Consider the following 10,685-nt stretch of genomic DNA (forward strand, 5'->3'; position numbering starts at 1 on the left):
CCATACTCATAGGGTGAGGAAGGACAAAGCAAGGAGAGTGAGGATCTTCCAGAACCTCTAGTTCCTCCTGCAAAACAAATGTAAGTTAGGACAGGGAATAGATCCTGCATGTGTCTGAGAATCCCACCCAAGTACACTAAAGAAGCACTCTTTCCTGAAGGCGTATCGAGGGATGTATGAGGGGGTTGTCACAAGGTAAACATCCTCGCTACGTCCCAAAAGTGCCGTGATACATGGTTCCTTAGCCATATTAAGAGAAGCGTATTTAATGGAGGAGAGATATTTATATCTTTTTCTTGTTTTGAGAATTGCAGGATTAGATATAACCTCCATTGATCCCTTCACTACAAGGGTGCATGCCACTCTGAATACCATCGCTTAGTGACGGAAGGCATTGAACAAAGTCGATGTCACCGTATTGAAGAATTTAAGAGATTCAGCCGGGAAGAGAAAAACACAGAAAGAAAGCAAAAGCAAAATAGTATCCGTTGGTAGTATGATTCGGCAAGATCCCATTCTGAAACTTTGAATTCTTTGAAATATCCAGTAAAAAAAAAATATATCCGTAAAATTGCATTTCGTCCAATTTAATATGGTAGTTTTAATCGTCTTGTTGCAGCTTATTTTCTATAACTTTGTAACTAAGACAGAAATAAGGGTATAAACCCTTCCCATAGCAATTTACATGACTAACACCACATCTTAGTGTTAATTTATTATTACAGCTCGTCACTGAAGATACAGGCAGATTAATTCAATAGAAATTTAAATAGGCAGTGTTTACTTGTATGTTATGTGAGGAGGAGGACAGGTTTCGTGGGTTACCAAAATGTAATTAGAAATAAATATGTCCAATTCACCTCATTAACGTTATAAAGCAGACTTTTATGAAACTGCGAGGAACGAACTCAACAGCTATGGTAAGAAAGAGAGAGAGAGAGAGAGAGAGAGAGAGAGAGAGAGAGAGAGAGAGAGAGAGAGAGAGAGAGAGAGAGAGAGAGAGAGAGAGAGAGAGAGAGAGAGAGAGAGAGAGAGAGAGAGAGAGAGACTTTGAAGTCCAGGCACATTAGAGGAAAGTACTCAGTAGCCAGGGTAGATGTAAAGCCTTGTAAGCCAGGCAACGTACTGTACACTCACCCACAAAAGTCCTGTCTTTTTTTCGAACCCCGGAAATGTGCGAGCAGGTTTATCGAATCTGCAGGGAGACTCACGCGTATCTGGGAACAGTGTCAGCGGGGTTGGGGGTATTGGGGATGGAGGGGGTGGTGCAGTAGTGGGCGAGTTGTATACTACGGTCATGTTATTGTGTAGCTTTTCCTGCTCTTGGCTTTGTTCTATGAAAACAATGGAGATGGAAAGGGATAATGAAATTTATTATATATTACTACAGTACATGCTAAAACAGACATGCAGCTTCTAAAAAATCAAGTTGAGCTGCAACAGGGAGGTTCCTCCTGCCCTCCCCGCACACTCCCCGTCCACCATAATACGACCTTGGTTCCCATCACCTGACTCCATTTCCTTGGGCAGCCGTATAGCACATAGTTGACAAAACATTACGACATAATAACAAAACAAAGACTTGTCGGTTCACATGTCTGTAATATGAGACGATGTAGCAGAACTTTAATTTGTGGCGACATCTGAAACCTTTACAGTAGTTAAGTGTCAAACCACCTATTAACCAGAAACAGTGCAGGTTGGTGATGATGGGGAGTCTAAACTCTGGTATAGACTCAGTATATTTTTGTTATATAAGGAAAATGAAGATCAAGGATTATGTATATGACAGGCAGTCAAATCATTTTATATATACATATACTCGAGATTACACTCTCCACAACCACCAACCTGCACTGTTTCTGGTTAATAGGTGGTTTGACACTTAACTACTGTAAGGTTTCAGGTGTCGCCACAAAATAAGGTTCTGCTACATCGTCTCATATTACAAACATGTGAACCAATAAGGCAATGTTTGTTTTGTTATTATGTCGTAATGTTTTGTCAACTATGTGCTATACAGCTGCCCAAGGAAATGGAGTCAGGTGGTGGGAACCAAGGCAGTATTATGGTAGACGGGGAGTGTGCGGGGAGGGCAGGAGGAACCTCTAATACAGCCCCTAAGGTGGCCAGCAAGATCGCTCGACCTTAATCCCATAGAGAACCTATGGACAATTATGTGTCGCAACTGTGATTCTGGTGAGCAACCCACTAGGCAAGCTTTGGAAAGACATGCTCAGGTTTGGGAACGTATTAGACGTCGTCCTAGTGTTTGCTTGATCTTGTCCAGTCAGTGCCAAACAGATTAGATGAAGTCGTTTCTGCACACGGTGGCTGGACATCGTATTAGAAGCATAGTTCATGTTGGATAGGCTGTTATGGAAACAACTTTGTGTAACTCACCACAGTGTAATACATGTTTTATCCTACTAATGCTTTTCCTTTGATACTGCTGCAGGTCATAGCATTTTGTCAGGTGTAGAAACCCTCAACCTATATGAAGTAATATTCAGACATATAAATGTTTGCCTTCTAAGCATTGTGACTAATCACATGGTAATTTCTTAATTTCCTAACTATAATATTAAATACCAGTTATTTCTGATGTTGACTGGAGGCACTGCATTCATTGGGAGACAGCATAGCAAATGGATTATTTTCCATTACTGTTATTTATTTATTTATTTATTTATTTTTTTTGGAGAAATGTGAGTTTCATATTAAATTTACTATAACCGTAAATTGGAATAAACTGCAAGATTACAGATTGTTTACTTATTCCTTTTTTACTGAAATAACTGGGGGAAGATTAGTAAACATATATATCAGTGCGTGGATACTGAATATAATGAAATGTTAAACGCTGCTTTACTTAAAATATAATTACATGACAAACACATTTTGGACCATAATGTCAAAATTTAACGTAGGTTTTGTCTCTTTACTACTTGGGAAACAACATAACTATGGGTGGTCAGTTTCCACAAGCAGTGCATGGGCGATATCTTCAAATACCTGAATACTAGGTATTAATTCCAATTAACCAGCAGTGTAAAACACTGAGAGTTTGATTATGACATCCTTTTTGAGCCACGGTAATCATAAAATGAATCTATATTATAATCAACAGCCATGGCTCCCTTACTTCGTGACCTTGCCTGACAGTTGTGGTGCTTACACCTTCCTTCACCATGCTTCATCACAATGCGTCACATCTGTGGTCTATACCAGAGTTTAGACTCCCCATCATCACCAACCTGCACTGTTTCTGGTTAATAGGTGGTTTGACACTTAACTACTGTAAAGGTTTCAGATGTCGCCACAAAATAAAGTTCTGCTACATCGTCTCATATTACAGACAAGTGAACCGACAAGTCTTTGTTTTGTTATTATGTCGTAATGTTTTGTCAACTATGTGCTGTACAGCTGCCCAAGGAAATGGAGTCAGGTGATGGGAACCAAGGTTGTATTATGGTGGACGGGGAGTGTGCGGGGAGAGCAGGAGGAACCTCCCTGTTGCAGCTCAACTTGATTTTTTAGAAGCTGCATGTCTGTTTTAGCATGTACTGTAGTAATATATAATAAATTTCATTATCCCTTTCCATCTCCAATGTTTTCATAGAACAAAGCAAAGAGCAGGAAAAGCTACACAATAACATGGCTGTAGTGTACAACTCGCCCACTACTGCACCACCCCCTCCATCCCCAATACCCCCAACCCCACGTGACACTGTTCCCAAGGACAGGACGTTTGTGGGTGAGTGTACAATCGGCATCCAAAGTCCTCATTAATTTGTGGCTAAGTAAAGTCATCAGTGTCGGATGCTTCGGGTTCACCACTCTGACTTTCAGTGTTTGTTGAGAAAGAAGCATATGAAGTGAAAGGATATTTGGTGCAGACTGTATATCATGCTTATTTTTTTCTTGCTTTTCCCAGACAATTTAATTCATCTGAAGACACGATCCAAGAAGTGAAGGGGGTATTGAAGGATTAATTTGTTTCTTGTCATTCAAAACACCTCTCATAATCCAAGTATAATCCAATAGAGGCAGTAATAATGATATAAATATGACGTCATCGTAACTGACCATTTCAACTCGTGCTAAAATTGCCATTCTTCCACTATAAATAATGGTGCTAGTCACGAAGATGTGGAAAAAAATATGGTGTCACCGTGTCCTTATTTTGCCTCAGAGATGTAACGAAATATAGACAGTAGAATATGATGCTGGACACCAAGAGGTGGTGAGGAAAGGATATGATCCTATAGCAATATCTTATTCTGCCTCTGAGCTGTTAGAAGATATAAACAGTAAATTATGGTATTAGTCCCGAAGACGTGCCATAGAAGGATGTAGAGCCGTAACACTGTCTTGTTCTATCAATGAGCTACGTGTGATAGGCTGAAAAAAAAAAGAAAAAAAGACCATGTTAACGTGGACGAATTATAGTAATAGAGATCTCACCAGCCAGTGTAGGAGGGAAGCCTTCATAGCTGATATTGAGGTTGAGCAGCTCTGAACATTCGTATAAAATGCGAGGAAAGGCTTCGAACGTCTGGTTGTCCATCTCACCGTGAAGCTTACTCAGGACCTGTGAAAATGTTGATCTTAAGTATGTGAATATAACACAGCCACCTCCCCTTATAACAAGATGGAAATCCGAGGACCTTCCCTACTGTGACGAAATGAGTGATACGGCCGTTTGCAGCTGAATAGGTCACAGTTATATTGCTTTCGCATTGGGTGAGGTCTTGTAGGTTATGTCTGGGTGGCAAACTCCTTTTCCTTTTGGAAAATAATGGAAACACAATAAATCTGTTGATCAACAAAACAAAGAGTTAAGCCACTCACATTCAGCGTAATGTGCCTGAACCAACCGTAAGGCAACGTAACAGTACTCGTTAGCTAGCTAATGAGAGACCAATATTAAGTACCATGTCACATTCCTGTTTACAGAAGGTCCGCTGTGAGGACGGCAATATTCATTCCTACCTAATATTATATCGTAAAATAAACCCAGTCTCGGCAGTACTTGGTAATGATCATAATATAGATTTTTTTTCTTTATACGTAATTCTTCACTCGGCTGTCAGTGTGTAGCCAATTGTGCGTGAAGGTAAGAGCTCATTCAGTCAGATACAACTTAGATCCTTCAGTTCACTGACGTTTTTATGCTGTAATCTTGGTAACATCAGACGATTTTATTAAACTTTTGAAGGACCTCGGGTTGTATGAATATGGCATTCTAACCCCTCCAGTTGGAAGTTTAGCTTATGCTGAATACAGAGAACGGAAGATTAGAAAAAGAGAACTGAACAAAACTGACATTATATACATTTTCTCTATCATCTATTGCCAGACGCCCTAATCCCGTAAGGGATGGCCACAAACAAATCGCCTCCATGTCGCCTTGTCCTCCGCCATTTCACTGCCCTGATCCCAACTTACACCCCCCTCTCTCATATACCTCTCCTCTCCATCCCTCCATCTCACCCTTGGCCTTCCCCTCTCTCGCCCCCCCTCCACGTCACTCACATACACTCTCCTCGTCAGTTTCTTGCTCTCCATTCTCTCCACATGGTCAAACTACCTTATCCACATCCACATCACAACGCTTCCTCACTTCTTCATTTGTCACTCTGTATCTCCATGTGAACTCCACATGCTCCTCTCAAACAAGTGCTCTCTTGACCTGTGTCCCGCCAACATGGCCCAAGCTTCATTTCCATACGTTAGAGTTGCTCCACACTACTGTCACGCATTAACTTTGTTCACTTCCATGCTCACGTCCTTGTTTCTTATCACTGCTTTCAAAGAACCAGCGATCTTTCTTCCTTGTTGTACCTTTTCAACCACTTCACCGTCTAAACTTCCATCCTTACTCATCACACTACCCAAGTACTTAAATGCATTCACATTTTCCACTTCCTCCTCATCCAGCCTCACATTCAGTTGCTTCATTTCTCTCGAAGACCATAACTTTATTCTTCCCTACATTCACCATTATATTAATGGTGTTCCCATGCTGTTTTTAACCAGGTTACTGAACAATTTTTAAGATGAAGAACTTACTTGCTTTACTGATCAAGTCCCTAAAAAGATAAACAATCTGAGCTTAACAACATTGTCCGCTGATATCAGAAATGAATCTTGATAACACGTCGTCATCTTGAAATGCTTAATATTATGGCTACCTTCGCCAACGAAGTTGAAGGAGGTTATGTATTCACCCCAGTTTGTCTGTTTGATTATCTGTTTATTTGTCAGTAGGGTATCTAAAAAAAGTTTTAATGGAAATCAGTGACATTTTTTTGTGGATAAAGAGGTGATTAAAATTTCCGTGGCTATGAGTTGTCTGGTATAGGTTTTGGCTGAGGTATGCGCTCTCTGTGTACCTTTAACTTGCTGTTATTTATATCTAGATATTTCGCGTTATCATTTACGTTTAAGTACTTGGGTAGTGTGATGAGTAAGGATGGAGGTTAGGAGGGTGAAGTGCTTGAAAGGGTACAGCAGGGAAGAAAGGTTGCTGGTTCTTTGAAAGCAGTGATAAGAAACAGGGAAGTGAGCATGGAAGTGAATGAGTTACTACATGACAGTATTGTAATACCAACTCTAACGTATGGAAGTGAAGCTTGGACGTTGTTGGAAGGACACAAGTCAAGAGTGAGAGCAGTGGAAATGAGTTATTTAAGAGGAGCCTGTGGAGTCACATGGAGAGACAGGCGGGGGACAGGGCAACTTGGAGGCGATTTGTTTGTGGCCACCCCAAACGGGATTGATGCGTCTGGCAATAGATAGATAGATAGATAGATTTACTCTGATTTGTTTGTGAAGTGACTGGTAGCTATCCAGAATATGATTATAGTTTAAAGAAACTGTTTTTATTAAGTAGTTAACTCAATGACCATGAAAATGGTGCTTACTTTCAGAAATGCTCATTAATCCCTTCCACCCAAGGACATCATTTGTATATTATTGTTCTGCTAACAGGTGATTTTATTCAATAGGACTTTCTCCTGTTAGTTAATGAAGGCTCTAGTTAACCTTTCTAGTTCAAAGTCTGTTAGTTTGAGGATAATCATCCGTAGAAAACAAGAATATAACATAAGAACCGACCTCGGTATCAAGGGGATTGAAGCCTGTTCACACCAATTTATATTTGAAGGTTATTACCTGTTAGTGAGAAGAATGAATAGATGAAACTACCAGGCAGAGTACTTGCCGCATGGATTGGATTGGAATTTAGATGCATTTCAAACCGTTTCAGCACCACTGAAATTTTTTGGGGGTAAAATGTGGATGCGATGTTTTTTCACCCCTCTGGTTAGTTTTCACTGGCGTATAGGCAGTCATTTGGCGAAAAAAAAAATTGCGCTACATTGCGAAGCACCGGTTGGATTTAGGGGCCAAAAAAAAAAAAAAAAAAAAATGCATTGCTAGGTGTGCCAGACGCTTCCCTTCAATTTGGTAAGGAAAAAAAATACATTTTTTGAAATTTGAAAAAATGTACCCAGAAGCAGCCACTGGATACCGATGATTTCCAAACCCACGGCCACTGAGAGATTTCAACCTCCAGTCAGGCCAAGGCCTTTGACCCAGTTTGATGAAAAACCAATAGGTTTCTAGGGTTAAGGATATCTACCGTCTGATGTTTTTTCAGAGCTATTGGTGGAAAATTGCGACCTGTAGAGTGTGACAAACATACAGACAGATGAAACTGCCATAGACTGAGCGCTCACTGGATGGACAGGATTATATCTGCTTAGTTTTCACCTGCCTGTAGGCAGTCATTTGGCGAAGAATTTCGGGCTTCACTGCAAAGCACAAGATGGGTGAAGAAAGCTAAAAATTGCCATGCCAGGGGTGCTAGACGTTTATCCTCAATTCGATTAAAAAAAAAAAAAACTTTCGAGATTTGAAAAAAAAAAAAAAAAAAAATTGTGCCTGGGCCAGCCACAGGGTCCCAACAATATCGACACCCACGGCCATTCAGGAGTTTCAGTCCCCCACCCAGCCCAGGGCCTTTGACCGATACTGATGAAAAACATTTAGGCTTCCAGGGTTTATAGATATCTACCCTCTGATTTTCTTTCGTTCTTTTTTTTTTTTTCTCAGAATGATTGGCACAAAACTGTGACCTGTAGAGATCAGACAAACAGACATAAATGAAACTGCCATAGGCAGAGCACTTGCCGGATGGATTTCGACGGATCTCCCCTCTCTTTCCCCCTCCTCCCTCTTCCCTTTCTCCTCCTTCTTCCCCACTCCCTCCCCTTCCCCCACCTTCTTTCCCCCTCTTCCCTCACCCTCTTTCCCCCCTTTTTCCTCCTCTTCCCTCTCCCCTCCTCCCCCTCCTGTCTTGTCTTCTTCCCTCCCCCTCTTTCCCCCCCCTCTACCCCCCTAGCCAGATGGATCCGAGTGTGTCTTCTTACTTTTCACCGGCATGTTGGCAGTAGAGTTCTTGCCGGATGGATCCAAGTGTGTTATTTTTCACCAGTGTGGTCATTTGGCGAAATTTTTTGCATTTCATTGCCAAGCACAGGATGGGTTAAAGAAGCTAAAAATTTCATTGCCTGGTGGTCCAGACGTTTCTCTTCAGTCTGTTAAGGGAAAAAAAATGATTTTCGAAATTTGAAAAAAATGGTGCCAGGGCAGGCTGGCAACTGGGTACTGGCGATTTCCAGACCCACGGCCATTGAGGGGTTTCAACCCCCCACCCAGCCCAGGGTCTTTTGACCGATTTTGATGAAAAACAATAGGTTTCCAGAGTTTATGGATACCTACTTTCTTATTATTTTTTTTTCAGAACGATTGGGGCAAAATTGTGACATGAAGAATGCAGACAAATAAACAGACTGACAAACATACGGAACTTACAAACATGATTGCTGAATCTTTCCATTCTGGCAAGCAATGAAACCGCCATAGGCAGAGCATTGCCGGATTGTTCCCCCATGTTCCCCCCTTTACCCCCCTCTTCCTTTTCCTTCCCCACCTTTCTTCCCCTACTTTCCCCCTTCTTCCCTCTTGGATCGGATTGTGTCTCCTTAGGTTTCACCAGCGTGTAGGCAGTCATTTGGCAAACTCTTTTGCGCTTCATTCCGAAGCACAGGATGGGTTTAGGAAGCTATACACTTCATTGCCAGGTGCGCCAGACGTTTTTCTTCAATTTAGTGAGAAAAAACAAATATTTTAGACATTTGAAAAAATGGTGCTGGGGCGGGCCGTCCACTGGGTCCCGATGATTTCTGGATGCACGGCCATTAAGGGGGTTCAACCCCCCACCCAACCCAGGGCCTTTGACCGATTTTGATGAAAAACAGTAGGATTCCAGGGTTTATGGATATCTACCTTCTGATTTTTTTATTTATTTATTTTTTTTTTATGATTCGCACAAAGCTGTGACTCGTAGACAGGAGACCAACTAACATACGGAACTGACAACATGGTTGCGGAATCGGAAGATTCCGGCAGGCAATGAAAAATTAGAAGAACCAGGGACTGAGAGCCAGCAAAATTTATCCTATCCTAGAAATCGTAATAATAAAGAAGTCAAGCTCAGTTTTGCTTACTTAGAGATGACTCCATTGTATCTAAGAGACCGGATGCCAGAGGCGTTGAGAAAGGCAAACTGAGAAAGCCAGTTCCAGAGCTGAACAGCTCATAAAAAGACAGACTATGAGTACCAGTTTTCACATATCAAAGTGCTGGAGAGACGGAAAAAAAAAGTTACGCTTATATAGCTAGATGGGAGCTACGTGCCCAACGTAATAAAACAGAAACGCAGGCAGAGAGGTAGATGACCAGAATTATGAGAGAGAGAGAGAGAGAGAGAGAGAGAGAGAGAGAGAGAGAGAGAGAGAGAGAGAGAGAGAGAGAGAGAGAGAGAGAGCCAGCTAGAGGACGTGAATTGATGAGGCAAAAAGCCTTTGATTTTACCAAATTTTGTATGATGTAATCCCCCTCCCCAGCCCGTCACACATATATGATATCGGTAGCCTACTCTATACATGAGTGAGTAACGTTCGCACACAAAGTCAGCTATTGTGTGGACTTAAAGAACGCACGGAAACTGTCCTGCGCACTTAACATCGCAAAGCCGTCTTTTGGAAGAGAACCAGTGTAATCTTTTAAGTCAGATTGCGAGAAATAAACGTCACAATTATTATGAGGCTAAGAAGTTCTGAGCTTTGTGCTGTTCAAAGTAACATGATAGTCATTTTGATGATTGTGCCGAATTCTATCATGAAAGAACTGAGTTGCTGAGCTGTTAGAAATAACATTGTTTCTCTTCTCCGATGCAGCAAAAGATACAAATCAGAAGATAGTTGTGATAGAGACTCATCCAGTAGTTGCAATAGTGACTGCTATGATAAGAGCTGAGAGAAGCCAATCATAAAATGATGCGTGGAGTCCTCAGGATATGAGTAGATGTACACTGAGTCTAGAATTTAGTGCAAAGGAGGAATTATATTATATCTGAAACTAGCAGGGGTACTTAGTGTTACCCTGATAATGTCCAGTGATCATGAGAACCGGTATTGCCCAGGACCTGCATGGCCACACCCCCTGTAGAAGACCCTGTGGTCCAGTTTTACCCACTGAATCTATGTTTCTCCTTTGGCTCATTTCCCGAGGAGTATATTCCCCATGGACTTATTCCTACCATGAACCCATTT

This window comes from Coenobita brevimanus, chromosome 31 (assembly GCF_032717465.1).
Source record: "Coenobita brevimanus isolate Jiangsu-jjx chromosome 31, ASM3271746v2, whole genome shotgun sequence".
Lineage (NCBI taxonomy): Eukaryota > Metazoa > Arthropoda > Malacostraca > Decapoda > Coenobitidae > Coenobita > Coenobita brevimanus.